This window comes from Pseudorca crassidens, chromosome 21 (genome assembly GCF_039906515.1).
Source record: "Pseudorca crassidens isolate mPseCra1 chromosome 21, mPseCra1.hap1, whole genome shotgun sequence".
Taxonomy (NCBI): domain Eukaryota; kingdom Metazoa; phylum Chordata; class Mammalia; order Artiodactyla; family Delphinidae; genus Pseudorca; species Pseudorca crassidens.
The window spans coordinates 16,538,672-16,554,135 of record NC_090316.1 but is presented as its reverse complement, the minus strand read 5'-3'; the positions used below and the strand labels follow the sequence as shown (position 1 = coordinate 16,554,135).

General features: G+C 43.5%; 2 long non-coding RNA genes across 2 annotated transcripts in view; one reads left to right on the top strand and one right to left on the bottom strand.

Annotated features, from left to right (window-relative positions):
• Nucleotides 1–15,464, top strand: part of LOC137216148 (uncharacterized) — a 171,564-nt gene that overhangs the window by 136,448 nt on the left and 19,652 nt on the right. The window lies entirely within an intron of this gene.
• Nucleotides 6,200–10,229, bottom strand: LOC137216149 (uncharacterized). The gene is made up of 3 exons (XR_010939614.1): nucleotides 9,872–10,229; nucleotides 9,370–9,674; nucleotides 6,200–8,377 (listed from the first exon to the last, which is right to left on the bottom strand). It is a non-coding gene; the product is annotated as an uncharacterized lncRNA (long non-coding RNA).

Below are 15,464 nucleotides of genomic sequence, written 5' to 3'. Positions count from 1 at the left end.
ACAGATGGCATTTCAATCACTTAGCTTACCCTAAGTCATCCTGACAGAAATGAGTTACGCGTGCTCCATTTTGCAGAAGGCTGAAAGGTGAGAGTGACCCACCCAGCTTACAGAGTTGTGACAGCAGTGTCCACTTCAGAATCAGACAGAACAAAGAAACGATGCAGATGTGAATCAAAGTAGAGCTTTGTTAATTTGAGAATTGTTTGATATATATATTTTTTTCAGTTTGTTAAGAAAATTATCCCAAACTTAGAAATAAAGCAGAGTCAAGGGTGTGTCCTCAGAATGTTGTACTGGAGCATCACTTAACAGGGTCGCTCAGAGATTCTTTCGTTATTTAGAGCAGTGGGCTTTAAACTTAGCTTCATGTTGGAAGTACCTGGGGACGTTCAAATACAGATGCCTGGCTCCTACTCCTAGACATTTTAATTTAATGGCATGGGGTGTTGTGATGGGCTGAATAATGACCCCCCAGGGAGGTCCTCAACCCAGTCCTCAGAACCTGTGAATATGTTATCTTATGTGATAAAAGAGATCTTGCAGATGTGATCAAGTTAAGGATCTTGAGATGGGGAGATTATCCTGTATTATCTCATGGGGGGTGGGGGGAATGTAGTTACAATGACCCTCATAAAAGGGGGCAGGAGGATCAGCGTCAGAGAGAGAAGGTGGATGCAGAGGTCAGAGGAGAGAGAGCAGATACGTGCTGCTGGCTTTGAGGGTGGAGGAAGTGGCCAAGGAGTGCAGGCAGCCTCTAGAAGCTGGGAAAGGCAAGGAATGGATTCTCCCCCTGAGCCTCCAGAAGGAGCACAGCCCTGTGGACACATTTTAGACTTCTGATCTTCAGAACTGTAAGAGAAAAAAGTTGTGTTGCTTTAAGTCACTACGTCTGCAGTATTTGTTACAATAAGAAGCTAACACAGGTGGGACATTGGGCTTTAGGATTTTTTAAGTCTCCACAAGTGATTCTAACATGCAGCAAAGTTTGGGAACCCACTGATCTAACAAAACGTACTTGTGTTTGGCTTTGACATTAACTTTTGATCAGAGCCAAACACTGCTGTGGGGTTACGTGTTACTTTATAGATTTCTAGTTGGTAGAGAAGATAACTTCAAGGTCATGATTTGATTGTCCTGTAGGACATTTGTATCTAATCTACCTTTGTATCTAATCTAGGCATTTTCTAGAATTCCTGTTTTCTGAAATGCCTATAAGTATCCAGTTTTCAAAATGCTTTTGGAACCAACTTTACTATCATGCCAGTTCCCTCAATAAGTGAAATACATTTTGACACGTTTATTCTGTCTGTATGAATGTCTTGCTTTGAACTCTTTAAAAACATACTTTCAAGTGTTCAATAATAAGTATTTGTGAGAAGGCAAAAGAAAAATATGTGAGAATACCAGTTTTTGCCCTTTGGAAGAGCTTAAAGTAAGATTGAAGAGTTGCTTCCGAAGTTACAGTTATAAGGCCAGAACAGTCACTGTTGCTGAAGCCACAGAGCTCGGAGCTGGGAGGAGCCCATCTCCTGCCATCACCTTCCTGGCTCTCGGGAGCTGCTGGTAGACGGGGCTGGCTTTAAATCCTCACTCTGTTGCTTAATAGCTGTATGATCTTGAGAATATCTTCTTAAAATCTCAGTTTCTTCATCTGAAAAAATTATAATCATCTACATCATAGCACCGTTAGACGTATTCCACGAGCGATTACACGTAGTATTTAGCCCAGTGCCTGCCACCTGGGACGTACTCAGTTTAAATATCACCCAGGCGGCTGAGCAATGCTGGCAGTGACTCCTACTTTCTTTACCTCTGGCCATGCCCATGACAGTAGTGATGCCACTGATGGTCACAGGGGTGAGTAGATTACATTAAATGGCCGAAAGAGTTAATTTGCTTCCCAGAAGATCTAACTGTTGGCTGGGCAGAAATTTCAAGCCAAGCAAAAGCCTAACTCTATTTGCTGTGCACTCAGGTGACCTGTAGGACCTTTTAAGGTGATGGCCTACATTTCGCACTGGGGAGATGTGCCCTTATTGGCCCGTTTTCCCTTTGGCATTTCTGCCTTTCAGGTATTTTCCTCTCACTGATATGCTGAGCCTGGCTTCAAATTACACGCTGTGGGGCAGTTAAATGGGAACTAATGGGCATTGCATTTCTTCCCATAATTATCTCTGAAAGGGTGGGCACTGTGTGCAGATGAAAAGAGTCCATGGAAATACATTGAGTTTACAACTCTCCTTTGCTTGGCTCCAAGTGACATGAGTCCACACCAGAAACACATACAGGACCTCATCAGGGCTGAAGACACTTGCACCTCTCCGTCCATGAAACTCTCCCCTGGGCGGCAGAGGTCGGGGTCCAGTTACAAAGGCTTGTAACGTGGAGCTGGAAGGAAGTGAGACCCAGTGAAGTCAAATAATTAGAATCTGGAGAGATTGATTTCAGGGATTAAATATCTACCGTGTCAGTTGATCCAACTGTGAGTTGAGAGAGATAGGAATGATAACCATGCAAAGAATTTTGACCAGATAAAGTGCCAGATAGGTCAGGTCTCAGTTAGGGTGACCCCGAGGTTATGGGGAAAATAAGTGAAGAAAGACTACATCCATCACTAGATAGGAGAAAACAAAAACAAACACTTAACATTAATGCATAACTGAGAATAGTAGCCCCTCATTTGGGTAAATTATGTAGATGATCAGATAGGTTCATTTACAAGTCTGAAAAATTCATTAATGAATTCAGTTGGTCAGTTATTCAACAAACAGTTACTGACTCTCTACAAATACCAGCGAAGCTGCTGAGTACAGACAAGTGAGAAGTACGTCCAATCTCAAGAGCCCGTAGTCTCTGCTATTAACATGATAAATGCTACTGAGGAAGGATATACCCGGCGTGGTGGTGTCATAGGAATGAGTGATAGCACGTGAGAGGTTTCTGAAAATCATGATGATTTTATGTAATTTAACGTCTGCCTCTGTAGAGTTAAGTAGCACTACTTTCAGACATCTAGAAATAAGCTCTTTTCTTTATTCCAATTTTAGTAGACTCTGACAAATGACCAATTCATTGACATCACAGGTAAAATATCACTTAAGGAAATTTTTCTCTGCTTCCCTTGAAGGATCCCTCGCTCCTATCTGGACCTTGACCAGGAATAGCTTGGTCCCTGGGAGTACCTGGTGGGTCCCACAGGTGCTATGAGCTCTGGGACATGAATGGGCTCCCCAGCTGTAGGCTTGTGCCCTCACTGTAGAGAGAAGGCCCTGTCATGGGGTGGCTCCTGGGGCCATCCCAGGCTGACACATGTGGAGGTGAGCCCTGAACCACACAGGGATGCATTGCCGACCATCAGTTACAGGGGAACCCACAGGAGCTGGCCCTGAAAGAGGGAAACGAAAAACCCCTGAGCTTGCTCTTCCCCTGTCAGGAATCAGCAGCTGATTGACTGTAGCCAGGAGATGCTTTCAAGTGAAAGAAGTAGGATCACCATGCATAATAGACTTGTTTTTCGTTTTGTCTCAAGGTAGAAGATGTGTTTATTATATTATTTGAGGATCTTCAATTCTACTATAGACAATAAGCATACATGCAGGATGGATAAAACTCATCGGATGTGTTAGGTGTTGTCCTGGGTTGAACGATGCCCACCCCCAAAACTCATGTTTGCCTGGTACTGATGAATGTGGTCTTATTTGGAAATAGGGTATTTGCAGATGTAGTTAGTCAAGATGTGGTCATACCAGATTAGGGTGGGCCCTAAGAACAACAGCTGGTATCCTTATAAGAAAGCCATGTTAAACATGAGACAGAAGAAGGCCATATGCAGACCAAGGTGGAGATTAGAGTCACGTATCTACAGGCCAAGCATCACCAAGGCTGGCCAGCAACCACCAGAAGCTAGAAGAGGGGCATGAAACTGCTTCTCCCTGAGAGCCCACAAAAGGAACCAGCCCTGCTGAAACCTTGATTTCAGACTTCCGGCCTCCAGAAATGTGAGAGCATAAATTTCTATGAGACAGGTTAGACACAGATAAAGTCAAGCATTACATGCTGAACACAGATGGAAATGGATGGAAGGCCCAAGAGGCACCAATATTCATGAACCTCTAAATATATATGAGGCACATTAGACAATCAGTACTCATGGGGTCAGTGGTGGGTCATTGATGACACTCATTCCGGCTCCATATATCCCCTGTCCAAAATATGCAAACAAAAACCTGGGCTGCTCAGCAGGTCACTGGTGAGTTCTGGCTGGGGCCAGGTGTAATTGTCCTGCATCTGCCTGAGATAATGAGTCTGGCTTGGCCCCAGGTGTCTCCTTCTGTCGGTCCCTTTTCCTCAAACCTCGCCTCTGGTCAGCAGGAAAAGGTACAATGCACAGAAGGAGAGGGTGAGGGTGGAGAGGGGGAGAAGCAGGGAGGGAGAGAGAAAAAATCTTCGAATATTGTGTAACCGGGATTCAGGTGGTGTGGTCCATCCTTCCTGCACTTTATCCTAAGGCTGTAAACCAACTCATCTCTTTTCCCTTGTTTCTCACTGTTTGTTTTAATTTGATTCCATAAACCATGTGATTTTAGCATTGGAATCTGGTTGTGAGCCTTTCTGTTCCATGACTTCTGGGATAGCTTGCCTGGTAGTATATATGGAGACAACAAGGTGATTTCCCATCCACACCAGGGGGAGCAGTTTACCTGGTGGTGTTTCCTGATGAATAGTTATTTTTGAGCAAATGTTTATTTAAGACCTACTATGTGCTAGCCACCATTGTAGGTCCCTGCTGTACAGTAATGAGCAGTGCAGACTTGGCTCCTGACCTGGTGACCTGAGTCCTGCAAGAAGAGAGATAACCAATGTCTAATGCAATGTGAGCATTTTCTGTGACCGTGGAAGTGTCCAGTACAACAGAGTACATAGGAGGGGCATATAACCCAGTCTAGAGCAGTCTGGGAACACTTCCTGACACCAGATGAGCAGATAAGGGGAAGAAGGTGTGGAAGAATGCTCTAGGCAGAAGGAATGGAATGAATAGAAGCCCAGAGGTCAGAAATAGCACAGCAAATTTGGGGAACTGAAAGAAATCCTGTATGGTCTTGAGCATAGAGAATAAATAGGAAAAGGTGAATGATGAAATTGGACAAGTGAGTGGAGACTTTTAAAGTCATGTACATAGATTGAACTTTATCCTAAGTCATTGGGAACATATTTTTGGTCTAATGCCATGTGAGGTTTCCCACATAGCACCTAGTATGTTTCTCTCTGCTGCTGATGAAATAGTGTATTCAAATTCAACCCCCACCCCCTCACACTATATTCTTTAGGATTGATATTTCCAGCTGCTTTAGTATTGATTAAACATGTTCATAATTATGGAGAGTCAATAACATTATCAAGCTTTCAGGGCTTGTGTTCAGAACAAAACCCACCCACGGTCTGCTTGTTGGGTGAGGTCTAGTTGGCTGTCTTTCTTCCTTCCCACCTCAGTTACACCATCTCTGGAAAGGCTCTTTCTCTAGTCTCTGCCTTGGTTCTCCAGATGTTAAATGGTTGTTTACCTCACTTATTCTCAGGAGAACATAATGAAAATTAAGAAGAGCAAAGAACATTTTGAATATGATATAATTTAGTTACCTATTAAGCACTTTCTAACTGCAAAGATGGCAAACTGCTGATTCTTTTCCCCAAAGCTCCTCACCCTAGACCCAGTTCCTTTTCTAGAGATTGTTAAACAAGAAATAGCTGTGATATGTGTGGAAGCGTTAGAGTTCAGAGCTGCCCAGAACAAACATGATAACTCAGATGACACTTTGAGTCCTGTCTGAATCTCTAAACTATGATTTTATAGATGTATCTTGTTTACACAATACAAATATTTCTAAAAAATTGTCTGGAAGTTGATTTTGTAGATTAAATCATATTTTAGTTATACCTAACTAGTCTGCTTTTCAAAAAATTCCTGTAATAAATACTTTGACAAACGAAGCACTCTCTCATTTGCATTTTCACGATGGACTTTAGAATATAAAGACGGATTTAGTTATGTTGTTAAATCTAATAATCAGTGTGAAACTATTTCGCAAATGTAAAAAACTGTCAGTGCAACTGTTGAGACAATATAGTAGTTATTTATTGCTGCATAACAAATGACCCCAAAACCTAGCAAGTTAAAACAACAAACATTCTATTTCATAGTTTCCAAGGGTCGAGATTCTTAGCTGGGTGGTTCTGGTTCAGGATCTCTCACTGAGTTGCAATCAAGATGTCAGCTGGGGTTGTAGTCTTTGAAAGCTTAGCGGGGGCTGTAGGATCCATTTCCAAGTTCACTTCCGCAGCTATTGACAAGAGGTTTCCTTTCCATGTGAGACTCTTTATGGGGCCCGCTCACAACATGGCTTCCCCCAGAGGGAGTATCAACATCAGTATCTCCATGAGAATGAGAGCAAGCAAGACAGAAGCCGAAGTGCTTTACAACCTAATCTTGGAAGTCATATTCCATCCCTTCTCTCTGTTCTGTTGGTCACAGAGACCAACCCTGATACAGTGGCACTACTCAAAGGTGTGTGTACCAGGAGGCAGGGACCACTGGGGGCCATTCTGGAGGCTGGAGACCACAGAAAACAAAAGGATGAATCTTTCCAAAACCCTTGTCCTGTGGCTTTTTATACCTTCATATTAAGATTAATGAGACAGTTTCCCCCATGTAACTCCAGCTAGCCATAGAATCAGAGCCATCAACCTGGGAAAAAAGTAATTGTCAATCCACTAGTGTAAAAATATGTTAAATTGAAATATTTGACCAAGGCAGGCAGAAAAGTATCCAATACTAAGATGAGTTGTGAGACAGGCAAGCATCAGTTTTGCAAAGGAAATAGCTGAAAATTGGTTACACAAGTCTTGGGCTTCTCACCCAAGGGCTGTTCCCACAGATGAGGTGTATAGAAAGGTCAAGAGAGAGGCGTGCTGGAAAGAATAGGTGAGGAGGGTTTGTTGGAGAGAGTAATTTATTGCTATGAGTCCCAGCTAAGGGAGACAAGTGAGAGGCACTTTAATGGGATTGTTTTGAGAGGTTGAAATATGTTCTCTGTGGCTGGAGGGCAAAATGGGTAGATGTCTGCCTGCCCAGGAAATCTGGAAGTCAAGGAGATGTGCGGGCGAGCTGTTGGGCACTTTGTGACGAGGAGTGCAAGCTTGGGATTGCCCTGAACCTCCAGAACCGAGGAGGTTCTGGGGAAGAAGTAATTATCCTGGGTCCATTTAACATCCAGGTAGAGGTCTACCTGAAGGAGGAGGAGACCAGCAGAGATTCTGCATGGCCTGAACCAAGAAAAAAACAAGAGCTGAGCAAGGAGGAGTCAGCGGGTGAAGCATCATTGCCCAAAGTGCAGGAATTGCGGGCAGAAGCACAAAGCAAGGGAATCTCCAAATAACCCATCAAGTATCGACAGGTCCAGAGAGGGTGAGCCATCTTAGACCAGCACCGGAGGGGCAAGGACTTTCCAGCACCCCTTTCCTCCTGGTCTTCTTCCTCCTGGATCTCGATTGGCAAGCTGGGGCAAGGGGTCTGGGCAGGAAAAAAGAGGAGGAGAGCCTTTTCTTGATGCCACACCCCAGCAGCCAGGCGGCTCACAGTGGGTCCCAGCTGGGGGTGGGGGAGGGGTGGGGGGCCAGGTGTAACCGTAACTCCAATTTGAAGTTTATTACCTGGGACTAGACATGTTAAATTATTGAAATTATGCTGTGGGTCTTACAGTGATCGAAAGACTTTCATTTCCCTAAGAGTGACCAAAATAAATCAGAAAAGTAGTCAAGGACCCCCACCTCGCCAAGGGCAGGGTTATAATAGGGCACTAGGAGACAAAATTACATTATTTATGTAAGTATAGCCCATGATTTTTCCTTGTTCAATTTATAAGTTTCATTAGCAATTGCCTCTGTGTTTGAAATTAGAGTCATTTTCAATATTAGCATTCTGTGACTCTTCTTTAGGTGAGTTACAGGTAGCACAGACTACATGGTCACAGGTGAGAGCTGGACGGAAAATTAAGTGAACCAGACAGTAAGAGAAGCAAAATGTCCATCTTGTCACATGCCGTGTGGGATTGAGGCTGTGATGGCAGGTTTTTTCCAAGGGCTTGTGATAGGTACTCGTTCATCTTCTTAGGCCAAAAGCTTGATAAGCCCTTCAACTACTGGCCCTTCGTTCATTTGTTCATACAATAATCTTTTTTCAGAGCTCCTACCACATTCCTGGAATCCTTCCTTCCACTCCTCAGATAACCGGTCTCACCATCTTTTGTATCTAGTTTTTTTCTCTCCCTCGAAGACTCTCTCAAGTTCATCAGCTTTACTGAGCCGGGTGGCAGCGTTCCTGTAAAATGTATTTGGATAGGGTTTAGAGAAAGCGGGTATTATATGCAAATGTGATCGGACACAGAGACTTCGGAGGTCTCTGATGCTTTCCTGTCATATGTATAATTATACACACACACATATATTTTATATATGTAGAGCTACATATGTACAGACATCACATATTTATATTTACATATGTGTATATGTAATCCTAGTAGCACAGTTAAAAAAAGACTTGCAATCTGGAAAGTTTAAATAAAAATAATATTTTATGTATTCATAATACCTTATACAACCTTACCTATTTTTTTCTCCTAAGGACGTCGTCCTGTCTTTTTACAGCCCAGCCCTCTCACAAGCCAAAATCCGTCATCCATCCTGGTGAGTACTGAGGAGGCTGCATCACTTGACACGTAGATAAACTAGTGTCTTCGTTGTATAGAGCATTTTAAAAAACACCTTTGGATCTTATATCTTTTTTTAGGAAGATTTTCTGCATAATTAAAAAGCTGCCTTTTTTAATATATATGATGTTTATGTAATATAATACTTTTATTTCTAGAACATGTATATATTTAATAATATTTGAAATTAATTTGGATATATGATAGCTAAGAATGCATTGAATCATCCTTTCAGACAAATGGATAGCCAAATTTTCTGAGTATGAATAGTCCGTATTGCCCCACTTACATGAAGGGAAATTTTAACATATACTTAATTTCCATGGCTCTGTTTCTCCATTCTGTATTTGGTGCTATATCCATGCTGGTATAAAACTGTTTTATTTACTGTAGCATCAAAGTCCATTTTTATGTCTGGTAGCCACTCATTGTTCCCTGAACAGCCTGATTGCCCGAGCCTCTCCCCTCAACCAGAATGCGTTCTCCTCCTCTCCAAATCGCCCATCCTTGACTTGCAGCCCAAACCGGGGACACCTGGCTTAGTGGCAAGTTTTGGTGGAAAAGACAAAAGGGTTTTTTGTTGGATCACAGGTTTGCTATTTACCCGCAATGCAGTGTGATGGCTGAAGTCTCAGGCAACGTTAAGCTGTTTTGCTAGATGAATCACGTGCAGAGGATGATAAATTACAGTTGCGAGATCTTTGACCCCAATACATCTGGAGTGCCAGGCTCCGGGCTGGGCACCGCCTTTGGCAGGAGCCTTCCCTGGGTAGGAAGTGGGGCCAGAGGGTTGCTGGATCCTGAGTCATGGGGGGAAGCAGGGAGGATGGTTGGTCTGGAGAGGAGAGGATGTTGGGCTGCTGCTGGTTGTCATCAGGTCTGAAGAGGGGTTGGAAGGGACTCTTTTGTCTGAAGAAAAAAAGAAGACTATATCTCAGTTCTGTGTTGAAAAGAATTTTCTAGAAAAAAGAATATCCTCATGCAAAATGGGCTGATTAGTGAGAAAAGGATTACTGTCTGGCTAGGAAGATGAACCTGGTGCTTCTGTGGGTCTTTTCTATCTCCCTAACTTCCCTTTCCCTCCCTTAAAACTTTTCAGCGCTTACACCCTCATCCCAGCAAACACGGAACTTCCAGCCTGTGCCATACGTCTGTCTTGCAGCATTTCTTGAGCTGATTTCTTGCAGCATTTCTCGAAAATTGCGATTTAAATTTTTACTCTTCTTTTGGGTGCAGTGACTCTTCCTGAAAAGTCTTTTTTTCTTTCACAGCCTCTAGCCCAGTCTCTTGCCTTTAAAAGTAGTTTAATACATATTTATTTATTGTTCAACAGTGCGCTGATTGATGGGCTAATTATCCTGACTCGGATCACCAAGAAATTAATAATGCATTTTGTCGGGATTGATCCTGTTTCAGAAATAGCCGTTTTATGTAACTCCCTCTGCAAATTTCAACCTTCATTCATTCCCGCCTCTTCATCCCCCTTTCCATTTTTTTTAAAAGGAAGAATCATCTTTTGCTAAAATGAAACTCTTTTTTTGGTGCGTGTGGTCAGAATTACAGACAGGAAGGGAACAGATGGCTGAGTTTTGAGGAGACAATTCCTGGCTGCAGAGGCTTAACAAAGCTAATAAAAGGTAATTTACCAAAGACTTAGAGAGTCACGAGGCATCTGAGATTTTTTAAAGCCCCAATCCCCCGCCCTTGCCAACACCTGCCCACTGCTCTCCCCCAACCCTTCCATCCTCCCCGAGAACGTGAGGTTGCCAAGTTATCACTGATGTAGCCACTCACAGGCTCCCCTCTCCCAGGCACTTTTGCTGGGCTGTCTGGGTAATGGGCTGGGGCACCGTTGTCTTTCAGCAAATGGTCTTGGCATCATTCAGCGGCCCAGGCTGTGGCCCCGTGAACCTGGCTGGGATCCCGGAACCCCCAGAGTGAGAGCTGCACAGACAGTGTAAGGCAGCGCTGGCGCCTTTATTCTGCTGCAGGGAGATGCCTTGTTTGGGTTCTATTTCATTTCTTCCCCTCCCGAAAGGCCCAGCTTGATGCTTCCTGCATCTGCTCTGTTCCATTTAGCTTTTGTGTCCAAAACCTCTTTTTATTCTGCTCCTGATTTTCTTTGAATAGAAAGCTTACAAAATGGCCCCATCTGCTTCTCTCAGATTTTGTCCACAAAGGCAACCTGGGCCTCCGTCAGCCACGATATGTCCCTTTGCTTCTCCCCTTGGGCTGTGGTTTTCACTGCCGTCTGCTAACCTTGCACAGGGCAGTCACTGGCACCACCCAGAGAAAATGCTGTTTGTGCCTTTGTTTTCTTAAATTCAGGAGACAAATACTGTAAAATGTGTATGAGTCATCACAGAACATCCAGGATGCTGGTGGGACTGCTCAGGGCCCAGGTTGGCTGAGGTGATGCAGAGAGAGAAAGGGAGAAAGTCCTTAGCTGCTTGACGCACTCACTTCATGTGACCTCTTTGGTTTTTCAGTGATGAAAGGCAATGCTGTCTCCTGAGATGTGGCCAGGAGACCTATGGACTGGGGTGGAATTTTGTTTATGCAAACCCAGCCTTTGAGCTTTCAAATCAGAGCAGCAAACACATAAGGAACCCTTATTGCTTTATGTGCCTGATAATGTGCTGAGTACTTGCAGAGGAGGAGAGAGGAGATTGTACTCAGTTACAAAAGAGGCAGACACATTTCAGCAACAGGTGATGATTGTTCCAAGGGGATGTGTACAGGGAACCGTACATGCAGGTGGGCACTCAGCTCCCCTTCTAAAAGAGATGCTGTCTGAGGTTGCACTAGAAATTGAGTTCCCATCAATCAGGCAAATCAGTGGAGAAGGGGGTTTCAGAAGCAGAGTCAGAAAATATGAAACAGCATTATCTAAGACCCAGAATCACGACCCAGCATGGAGAGTGCAAGTGCCTGTAAGTAGGGTAGTTTGGAATAGTTGGAAGGTAGAGCAGCTTGAAATTATGTCAGAAAATAAAGGCAGGGCCATATCACCAAAGGCCTCCTATAGTAAATGAAGGGGATGTAGGTACGGGGAACTGCCAAAGGCTTTCAGTGAGGAGTGACAGGATCAGGTTTGCAGTTTAGAAAAGTTACTCGAAGGAGGATGGACTTTGAGGAGGGGGTCCTGTACAGAGAGCACCCGGCAGGTAAACCACTCAAGTCTCTTATCTTCCTGTGCCTGACTCCTATACTTCTCTCACCATAACCCAGTAGTTCTTCCAGAAATTCATTGGCTTTACTTTCAAAATATTTCCAGAATCTTCCTTTTCTCACCAAGTCCACTGCTACCGCCCTGTCCCAGCCACCCGCATCTCTCGCCTGCATTATTGCTGCAACCTCCTACGTGGTCTCCGTTTCGATCCTGGTTTCCCTGAGTCTCTTCTCAAGGTGACAGCTCAATGATCCTTTGACAGCATATGTCAGATTTTATCATTCCTCTGCTCAAAACCTAGCAGTGACTCCTGATCCCACCCAGAAAAGGCTGACCTTCATCTGGTGAGCTCTGACCGCCTCCCCTTGCTTCCTCCACTCCAGCTGGGCTGATGTTCTTGCTGCTTCTTGAACATACCAGCCGCACTCCCATATTAGGGTCTTTTCCCTCTGCCTGGAATGCTTCCCCCAGGCAACTACTTACATGGCTTACCTCCTTCACATCTTTGCTCACATGTTATCTTCTCAAAGAGACTCCCCCTAATCACTCTACTTAAAATGGCACTGCAGCCTTCCTGCCAAAAATTCTTCCCAACACTCCCTGCTCTAATTTTTTCATAGTAATTATTATTTTTAAAATTTGCTATGTAATTATCCATTTATTATGTTCTTATTACCCATCTTCTCCCCACCACCACTGCTAGAATATGAACTCTTCAAGGCTGGGGGTCTCTGTATATTTTGTTTGCTAATTGTATCCCAAGTCCTAGACTAGTGCCTGGCCAACAAATACTTGTTGGATCAATAACCAGCAATAGTTCAAATGAGAGCTGATAAAGGACGTTGTGTGGGGTAAGAAGAGACAGACTTTAGAGACATTGATAAGGCTTCCTGATTGATTGAAAATGCTGGGTGAGAGAAATGGAATGATCTGGAATGAATGTCAGGCTTGGATGAATAACTGGGGCAGAGGCTGACCGTTTATGGGGCGGGGCGGGGGGGGGGAAGAAGATAATAATGAGCCTCATTTAGGACATATGGAGGCGGAGGTGGCTGTGTAATACTCAGATGCAGACCCAGAGGGCAGTTAGAACTCAAGCAAAAAAACACTGGAGAGGTCAGAACTGAGGTGTGGAATTTAGAGTCATTGGTACTTGCATATTGACTTGTAAATAAGCTAATGACACCCTAACTAGCTCGCAGGGCTAGATATCAGGAGCCAGAAGACCTGTTCATTCTGTTATACACACACAGAGGAGAGAGAGCGTACAGGCACACTTGAGAACTGTTGCAAAGGAGATGGTTAAATTATTATTATATTATTATTATTTCAAATTTCCTTCTCCAAGGGAAGTTGTTCCTGTGAGGCACTATCTGTAATGTTCCAGGATGAAACAAAGTTAAAGGTAAAAGCATTCTTGGGGCAATTACATGTTGTTCAACTGAAAAGTGCTGAACACAAAAATAAATTTAATTGAATTGTTTATCTCAGATAATTATCTAAACATTGCTGCAGGAGCAAAGTATCATTTTTCCCTCTAGACAAAAAGCACCACTTTCCTCTGGGAATCTCATAGATTTTTTTTTTTTTAAAAAGCATTGTATTAAGGCAAGTAATATTATCTCTCTTTACAGAGAGGATCAGGTCACAGAAAAGTTAAGGTAATTCCCAAGGATTGTACAGAAAGTCACAGGGCAACTCCTGGAACAAATCTTCAGAATCTTGGATCCCAGACCAGGGTCCCCCAAGTTGGGATCATCTTTCCGGTCATAAAAGCTTAGGCAGATTTATGAGATAATCAGAAGAAAATTTACAGCAACAATATTAGACTTGGTTTGAAAGCTAATAGTTACCCTTTTCTCTGGTATTTAAAAACTCATCTTTTATTTTTGCCTTTTTTTAAAGCCTAAACTCTCTCTTCTACCTACATCTTCTAGTCCTGGATCCTTCGGACCCAGAAGGATTGGGGCAGAGGATGGAGGGGGCTTCCTGCTCTCTCTGTAGTGGGAAAAGTCCTCCTAATTTTTTTTTTCTAACAATGCCGTGAAGCAGTGGGATCAGAAGGCAGGAACCTGGAATTCTGGGCAAGGCTCTGGTGCTAAGGTGCTGAACATTGGCCCTGGAGACCCCAGTTTCTCACACTGCAAAGTGAGGGAGCTGAACACCATCCTTTGAAGCTGTTTCTTGCTCCAAAAGTCCATAAGTCTATGTTAAGTGAAAAAGTCTATTTGAATGGTATATCGAAATGTAGCCAGTTCCATTCCCATCAACCAAAATGAGTAAGGATATTTATGTCTGTGCTGTTTTATCCTCCAAAGCTGGGGACTCCACTGGACAGCCTGACCACATGGCATTGCTCCCCACCTAGAGGAAGGGTGGGAGTTGAGGGCAGGGTGTCAGCGGTCCTGCCAGGGTCAACACGAGCGGGGAAGGGGGTTCATCAGGCGAATAGGCTTTGGGAGGGGCAGAGGGGCTTATGGGGAGACTGTGTGGTCCACGATGGGATTCTCAGCAACACTTCAAATCTTCAGTTAAACATCACAGCACACAGAGAGGGATCATAGTGCTTGTGGGAAATAGAGAAAAGAATCTATGTTCAGCTTTATATCCGAATTTGACTCAATGTGGCACCAGGAAGAATTCTTGGGCTCAGAAATAGAAACAGAGGAAAGCAAAAGGAAGATATAGCAACTGCTCCAACCCGAGAAGAAGAGTTAGAGTCCAGCTTGACCTAAATCCATGAGCAGCAAGAGAGCCATGGAATGGTATTAGGGTTACATTAAGAAATAAGAAATATTTCAGGCCAAAAGTTAGAACTCTTTCTCCAAAATATTAATATATTTATTGCACCCAAGAAAACTGCAGTTCTAATTTCAACCTAAAATGAGGCAAAATAATTAATATTAGTGACGACAACTTTGTTCACGTCCAGTACTGAAACCATGACACATACATAATATAAAACATCCCCTGCGCTTCCCTGGTGGCACAGTGGTTGAGAGTCCGCCTGCCGATGCAGGGGACACGGGTTCGTGCCCCGGTCTGGGAGGATCCCACATGCCGCGGAGCGGCTGGGCCCGTGAGCCATGGCCGCTCAGCCTGCGCGCCTGGAGCCTGTGCTCCGCAGCGGGAGAGGCCACGGCAGTGAGAGGCCCGCATACCGCAAAAAAAACAAAAACAAAAAAAAATCCCTAAAATCAAGAACATGAAGTCATTACAAATGTTTATGTGTATCTATATTTATTGACAGGGAAGAACTACACTAGTTAGTGCTGAGAAAAGAAAACCAAACCGAAACCCAGATGGCAGAGCAATTAGTGTGAATCTATTTTAAAAATACATGTATGTTTATATTTGCTTGGGGAAAATATCAAGAAGGATATTTTATATATATTATATATATAAAATATAAAATTATAATATATATAAAATATCCTTCTCGATATTTTCCCCAAGCAGATATAAATATGGCATCTATCTGTGCATGGTGGGATTGCAAGTTTTATCTTTAAAATGTTTATCAGTAT